Genomic DNA, 9,022 nt, shown 5'->3' on the forward strand with positions numbered 1-9,022 from the left:
TTCATACCTACTGAGTTTAAGCATTTGTATACGTAACATATTACTTCTTTCATCCAGGCTTTGTTTTTTTTGTAATTTTTTATAATATTACCTGTGTAAGTCAACATATCTAAAATTTTTATCCCTTGGTTAGTAATATAAGTAACATCTTTCATATGTATATTTACATCTCTAACCAATACATTAATTATTAATGCAAATAGTATACTACTCATGGGACATCCTTGGCACATACCATTCTTTATATCTATTCATTTACTTAACCATCCATTCAGTAAAATTCTTCCTTTATTTTTGTTATATGCTGAACAACAAACATTCTCAATTTTCTCACTAATGTTGCATTCCCTCATAATTATACAAAAGTTTATGTTGTACTCTGCCAAATGCTTTAAATCTCATATCATAAACTTCATTTCTTCTTTCATATGTATATCATCCTCAATTTCCCTTACTATTAATAACAATTCCTGCCATCCTTTTCTCTTTAAACTATATATATGCTATCTTCCACAATATTTGACATTTTACTTTCCATTCTCTTCTGAATAACTCATACAAATCCTGTAATCTGCATTATTCAGCACTATATGTCTCCAGTTTTTGATTTCATTTTTGTCTTCCTTTTTCCATACATATTTAAATATATCACTGCATAAATCTATGTACATAAACCCTTCATTTAAACACTCATTCATAACTTTTATGAAGTATTTTTTTCTGCTAGTAGGTAAAGTTTTATAGAATTGGTATTTTATTCCATCTGGTCATGCAACTAACTGTAAATTAACTTGTCCAAGTAGTTTATTTAATTCAAATAAGGAAACTTCATTTTCTAATTCTTTATTTTCCATATCTGATAATTTTTTAACATTCCATTCTTTTCTGTATACCCTCTTTTTATCTTGAAGCATTGACTTCACATAATTTATTACAATATTGATAATTTTCTCCTGAGACCTTCCTATCTCTTCTCTATCATCTTTCATTTCTATCATTATGCTAGTATTTTCTTTAACTATACTTTTCAAGTAAGCTGATATCACTTCTTTTTTACCTTGTAAGAATATCTTTGGTTAAACAATAATTCCTTAATTTTCTTTTGATTCTTTTCATAACATTTCCATAAATTCCCTATTATGTCACAAAATAGTCCTATAATTTATTTCTATATATTTTAAAGTATCTATAAACATTGTCCTATAATTTGCTTCTTCTGCTTTTCATACATCTAATTGCTATTTTAAAAAACAAATAAAAACATCTCTTACATTTTTTGAATGAGATCCACCATTCAGACCAGTTTTTATAACATAGTCTAGTAGAAATGTGATCTTTCCATAATTGTATAATTATGTTCATTACATTATCATCCTATAATTTCTCAGCAATATTTAAATATTGCGATAGAATGAAATAGTCAATTTCTGTCTTATATACAACTATTCTGTATGTTCATAAGTTAATATTCCAAATCTTTATATTACCACATTTTATAACTTCAAAGATTTTCTTATCATTCCCGCTCTTTTTCGTTTTTCCTCTCAAATCACAGTTAAATTCTCCTGTCAATATTATGTTCATATTTATTACTACATAATTCAAAATGTTATGAAATAAATTTTCTCTTTCTTTATTTGTAACATAGGCATACAGTGCTATAATTCTATGTAGTCAGTTGTGCCATTGGAGATCTACAATAGTTCATTTTTCCATAATTACCAGTGTTACATTCAATATTTTACTGACTTCCTACAAAGCACCATTATGGCAGAACATGGTTCTTTTCCTAAGTTCCATATTGTGTCTCCTCCCCAATGCTTTTCTGCTTGTAATCTCTCTTCTTGTGACAAAATGTTACATCTTCCAATATTATTAAGTGAACATTGCACTTTACACCAGTTTAAGATGCCTATTCTTCTATTTATATTTTAATGCTATTTAGATTTACTTAAATAACTCTAGGAATTGTGTATATATATTTAGATAAATTCAAAATATTTATATCATTAACATTATTCATTTCCTTTCTTTTCATCTTTTACACTTATCTTTTTCAACTTTTTTCTTTCTCTTACTCTTTTACTGATAGATGTTTCCCTTTAAATATTTTGCAGTTGATATCTTTCTCACCATTTATTTCAGAGCCCTTTTCTATGACATCTTCTCTTTTGTTGATTTCTTAAACCTTATTTTTATTTTTGGCTTGCTCTTGCTTCCCTGCTTCTTCTCTATCTTCTATTGCTGCTGTTTCTTCTCTCCATATATTTTCCTCACTTTTGTTTTCTTCTTCTTCAGTCTTTCTCTCTATATTACAATCCACCCATAAATGCCCAATTTTCTTATATATATAACATTTATCTTGGCCTATTTTCTCACAAATATAACATTTCCTTGTATTACAATTACTTATCAAATGATCATTCTTCACACAGAAAAATAATGTTTTGAGTTGACCCCAGTATTTTACAACACCCTTATTTTCTTCTACATTTGTCATACTAGGAATATGAGCAATTTTCTCTTCTTTCATTTTCAATGCAATATGACAGTCCCATTGACTAGTACATAATTCTCTGTTATCATAAACTTTACTAATGTTCATAAAGTCTTTACATATTTTACTAAAATGTATCTTCAAAGTCTCATTTTCAATTTCAGTTTGAACTTGAATGTGTATTTTCTTTCTTGTTTCCCTATGAAATGTTTTAACCACATATGAATTCCAGGGATTACAGTTCTTTTTTTTCTCATACTCTCCCAAAAAGCTTTCCTTGACAGAACCAGTCTCAAATATGTCACAAAATGTCTGTTTATGAATAAGAATAATAGTTCTTACCTCATGACCTTTACACATAATGACACCATCAAATCAACCCAGATGTCATATCTGTCCCTTTTTTCTTCTTTATTCTGTAGTCTTATAACAAATTTCCTTTGAATGTTGACGTCAGCTTTCTTATGTTCTTCTCACACCACTTTCCCTGCATTGTCATTAACAGTCTCAGTATAAAATTTTTAGACTGTCTTTTTTCAGAATGACTTCAGATTTCTCTGAATGGATTTTATCAATAATTTCACACCAAGAAACATCTTTTATGCTCTCTGGATTACTCTGCATTAACAGCTCACCCAAAATATCATCTCACAACCCTCCTGACTTGAAGGGTATAATAATACAGCCATCATTTTGTAAATTATTTACCTCCAATGAAGCAAACAAGTTTTGCTGAAATAACTTCTTTGAATTATGTAACAATTCCATCACAGCATCGGGGTTCATCTGTGTGCTATCTACCATCTTGGATTCTTTGTTCACCATCTCCCAGCCACCACTGTGGTAGGACCAGAATGAACACTATCTTTATGAGTAGGGTTTTTTTATTTTGTGAATACATATGTATATATTACAGATTGATATACATTTACATATTAACACTATTTACAAATATCTACGTCTTCATCATGCATTTATTTTACATTTTCAAGTATTTTCCCCCACTCTTTTACTCAAACCAAAACCATATCTTTTCCAATATCTTTGCCAATGTCCATCTCCCATTATATTTAATTTCATTGACTCTTTTATTCCATATTACCCATCTTCTTTCTTTTTCTTTCAGCTTTTAGGGTTTTCAGTTAGGGGTTGCCACAGCGGAACTCCGGTCAGCTAATGATTGGCAGTTAATATTTTTTTATGGTGCCGAGGTGCCAGCCTGACGCCCAACCTTCAATGAAGGCATGCCCATTCATGCATGTCTTTCAAATGCCACTCGACCACAGGGAGAACATGCAGACTCCACACAGTAAGTGTTCCAGCAACATAAAATAATTCTTTTTGTCTTTGTGATTCATAATAACCATATTCTGCCATGTCCAAATTAACTGTTCATATTTTAAATACTTTTAATCATATCATGCTTACATATTTCTACACATAACTTCTTAATTGTCTAACATTTCAAAAAAAACATGTTCAGCAGTTTCTAATTCTCCACACTTATTACAAAATTCTGTCTTAATTTCTCTTAGACTGCATATTAAATTTTACAGGCAGTTTGCATATGGATAATCTCCACAAAAAACATAACATTCCTTTATTTTTTGTAAATTTCATATCTGCTTAATATAGCTTTTTTTCTTATTCATTTCAGGATCTTTGTATGGGTTAACAAAATAAAAGTTTTTTCATTACATTAATATGCCATTCCTTCCTGCTCTTTTCTATTACTTTCTTTTTTATTTTCTATAATGCAATTGTATTCTAATATTCTTTTATTTCATTATTAATCCTTTTACCTTCCATTCGTTCCCATACATCTTTATATTTATAATACATTATCATGCCTACCAATCTTTTCCTTCATAATACTTTTTAATACTTTGTATAAACTTAAAGATGCATGCACAATTGGATTAATTAAACCTAACCCCCATTTATCTTCTTTCATATAAAATGGTTCTCTTTTAACTGGGTTCAGTCTAGAACCCCAAATATATGAAACAATGTCAGTAGTTATTTTTCATATTTTACTGGTATCATGCAAATATTTGCTACATATGCTATTTTACCTAATATCATATTGTTGATTACATATGCCTTCTTTCTGTATGAAGACCTATGTTTTCCAAAATATAAACATGTCCTGTACTTCTTCATCACTTTGTCCCATTGTTCCTGTTTGAATTCATTTTTTCCAAAATTTTATTCCTAACACCTCCATATACTTGTCATTATATTCAACACCTCCTATTTCCCCATTACAGACCAATCCTTTACTTTTTTCTTTATTTATATTTAGTCCAATTTTTCCAAATATTACATCTAACTTTGCATCCATAATGTATTCTTTGTATTTATTGGAATGTCATCTGCATATATGTACATGATTGGCATTTGTACTTGTTTTACCATTTTATAACCTCCATTTCTTGACATTTTGCTAATTCCAGTCACTATTATATTTATAATCAATGAAAAAATTAAACTACTTGCCTCATCCCTGTCTTATTCCACTTTCTATTTTTATTTCTTCCCCTATATATCCATTCACATTTAATTTTACATAATTGTTGTCATACACCAATTTAATTACCCATAAAACTTTTTCACTTATATTGCATGCTTGTAAAATCTCCCATGATGATTCATGTTGTATATCATAAGATTTACTTATGTCTCCTATCATTATTTTTGTCTCTACTTCCTTATTAATAATGTCATCAATACCTCTCTTGTTATCCATAATAATTATTCACTTCCCTTTACTTTTCTTTTAAATATATTTTGATCATATACTTTCTCCATCTTACTTTGTAATCTTTTGGCAAATATTCTCATAGTTTGTAATCTGTGCTATTCAATGTTATTGGGCTCTATTTTTTTATTTCATCTCTATTCCCTTTTTTAATATAAACTTTATTACTCCAGTACAAATGTATTTATATTTAATCCCTGTCTGTAGCCATTCATTCATCACCTCAATAAACATAACTTTTTGCCACTCCTTCATTTTTTCTATGTTATATTCAATTCAATCTATTCCTGTTGCAGAGTTTGTGTTTGTCTCTCATAATTTAATTCAGTTTATTTATATTTATTCATTTTTCAAAATATTCATTATCTCCTTTTTTTAATTTATCTCCATCATAAACTTTTCCTAAGTTCACTTCTCTCCTAACACATAAATTTAAAACATGTTCTCACATATTCCTTCTTGTTTTTTGACTAATTTACCTTCCTTATCTTTTAATGTGCTTATTATCTTTCCTTCTTTCATTCTCTTACACAAATAAGGTGCTACCTCTTCTTTTTTCCTTGTAACAAATACTTTTTTATATATAACAAATTATGAATCTTAATCTGATTAATTTTATATATTTCTTGTTCCTTCTCACAGAACTTTTTTTCTTTAGCTAATACATCATTGAATATTTCTTGACTAATCACTTTATATTTGTCTTTTACTTTCTTGATTTTCTTTTCTATGCATTTTTCTTTAAAATGCACCCACCATATTGTCTAATTTTCATGGAACTCTTTCATACTTATATGCTGTTTCCAGAGTACAGTAATTTCTTTTCTTTCTACTAAATCTAACTCTTTTCCATTAATTATTTTAATTCCTTTTCCTACCTTAATATAGTCTTCATTTTCTTAAATTTTAATCCAAATCACTATATGATCAGAAAACCTGTTATACTTAACTCCTTTTTTGTTTAACTTTTAAACATTTTGAAATTAAAAAATAATCTATTTCAGTTTTAATCTCATTTCTCTTATATGTTCAATGTTTATTTTCCCATAACTTTAACTTGCCACTCCTCATAATTTCAATAACCATTTTAACATCACAATTATTCTTTTTTTCTCTTAGGTTACAATTAAAATCCCCTGCTATTATTATATTCATATTTACACATACATAATTAAGTAGGGTTTATATTAAATATTCGAATGCTTAAACGTTCAAATCACTAAAGATCGAACTTTAGTGATTGAATGCTTAAATGTTCGAATATTTTTAAAAATTAAAAAAATAAATAAAACAAAATGTAAAGTGTTTAAGAAGGGTGCAAGTCCCCCATGCACCCCTTATGTGGGGGGGCTACACCCCCACACCCCCAGCTACTTAAATATACCAACTCTGAGATCGCACTTCAGTGTGCTACAGTGCGGAAATGGAAAATTTCTCATTCCCTACATTGTAGCACGATCTTGAAGTTGGTATATTTAAGTAGCGGGGGGTGTGGGGGTGCAGGGGGGCATGGCCCCTGCTTACACCCTTTAGTTTTTTTTTTTTTGTTTATTTATTTTTTTTTTAATTTTTTAAAATATTCAAACATTTAAGCGTTTGATCCCTAAAGTTCGATCTTTAGTGATTCTAACGTTTAAGTGTTCAAATATTTAATATACACCCATTAAGTATACTTTTAAGCATAGTCTCTCTTTGTTTTTTGTAACATATGTGTATAAAGCTACAATTCTATATGCATATTTTACCAACTTATGTCTTACACTGTTATGCTACCTATTTCAACTATTGTAACTTCTAATAATGTAATATCTTTTGGGCATAATATACATATGCCAGAACAAATTTCTTTACCTATATTCCAAACAACAGCACCGTTCCAAAGTTTTTCTGTTTGTGTTCTTTTATCTTCTGTTAATAGTCTTATGTCCTCTAATATTATTACTTCGGCATCTATTCCAGCGGGTACCCTTCGAATGGTCAACATTTCATAATGTCGGCATTCATATGGCTGAGACCATATGATCGACATTTGAAATGTCGACCATGGGGAACCGGCATCTCCCTACAGTGCGGAATGGAAAGATTTCCACTTCTGCACTGTAGTGCGATCTTGGAGTTGGTATATTTAAGTTCCAGGGGGTGTGGGGAGCAGAGCCCCCCCCCCTGCTAGCAGCATTAAGGTAAGTTTGTTTTTGTTTTTTATGTTCTACTTGTATGGTCGACATTTCAAATGTCGATCATATGGTCTCGGCGATATGAATTTCGACAATGTGAAATGTCGACCATATCAAGTAGACCCATTCCAGCACACCATTGTAATATACTAATTCTTCTCTTAGTGTTTTTCAAGCTGTTAACATTTAAAGCTAATATTCTCAACTTTTGCAGAACGGTTATTATAATATCATTTCTATCCTTTACCTTTCTTATTTTCTCTAAACATTATGTTTCTTAATTTTCTTTTCCTTTCCCTAATTCTTTTTCCTATCAGTTTTTTTTCCTTTTACTCTGTGCCATTCAGACTCTTCTTTAATTACCTCTACATTAATTTCATTTTGCTGAACTTGTTCTTCTGTCACAATTTCTTCTAGCTCTTTCTCCTGTATAACTTCATTTTCACCTTCTTCTATGTCTGTTTCATATTCTAACCATAAATGTCCAGTATTACCACATTTCTTGCATTTTAAATCACATTTTTTTGTGTTATGTCCTGTATTACTACACAAATAAATGTTTTTCTTATCACATTCATTAATCAAATTATCATTTTTTTCCACAAAAATAACAAATCTTCAGTTGGCCTCTGTATCTCACAAAACCCTTATTACCACGAACATTAATAATACTTAGTATATGTATTACATTGTCATTTTCCATCTTTAATAATACACCATATTCCCATCCCCCAGTCCAAAGTCCTCTTTCATCATATAACGTTGTTTGTAGCCAATGCCTCCTTGCACACAGTCAATAAATTCCTTTTTTAAATCTATAGGTTCAACTTCTGTTCTAAATTGAAACAATATTATTTTTTATCTGTCTAAAAAATGTTGAATCATATATTCTGACCAAGGATATAGATTTATTCATTCATTTATTTTTTTATGGACATTTGGTAACCGGGAAGGTCCACTGGGTCAGAAACCCATTTTCAGTGGGGGCCCGGAAAGAAAGGCTCCAAGAAAGGTTATAGAACATCATATCATATGAGCAGTTATATAAAAAGTATAAGAAACATCACTTGCAGTTACAATTTTGCATCAGTCATCAGTTACTAGTTCAAGTAAATTCTTTTTTGCTCATATTTCCCTATGAAATTCTCCATAGATTGTCTTTTTTCAAATAATAAGTCACAAAAAGTCTGATTGTTAATAAGAATAAATGCTCTTACCTCAGTAATACTGCAGTCATACATAAAGATGCAAAGAGCCCCACACTTCATACCCTTCTAGCCTATTTCCTTTTTTCTGCTTATATGAATGGTTTACCTTCTCTTCATAGTCTTGATTTCTTTCTTTTTTCTTTCCCCTTCTTTTACTGTTTGCACATATGTCTTCCCACTGACCTCGTCTTTTTTACCGTCTTTTTCTATTTTCTCCATTATGTCACTGCTGTATTTTCTTCTGGCTCACTCCGGTTGAGCATCTGCTCCAAATAATCATCCCACATCCCTCCAGACTGAAGATTTGAAATAATGCATCCATCCTCTTTCTCCATTTTGCCCTTGAACAACCTTTTTTGAAATAATTCTTCCAAATCGGGCT

The sequence above is a fragment of the Protopterus annectens genome, chromosome 7.part0 (assembly GCF_019279795.1).
Source record: "Protopterus annectens isolate FY-2018-M chromosome 7.part0, PAN1.0, whole genome shotgun sequence".
NCBI lineage: Eukaryota > Metazoa > Chordata > Ceratodontiformes > Protopteridae > Protopterus > Protopterus annectens.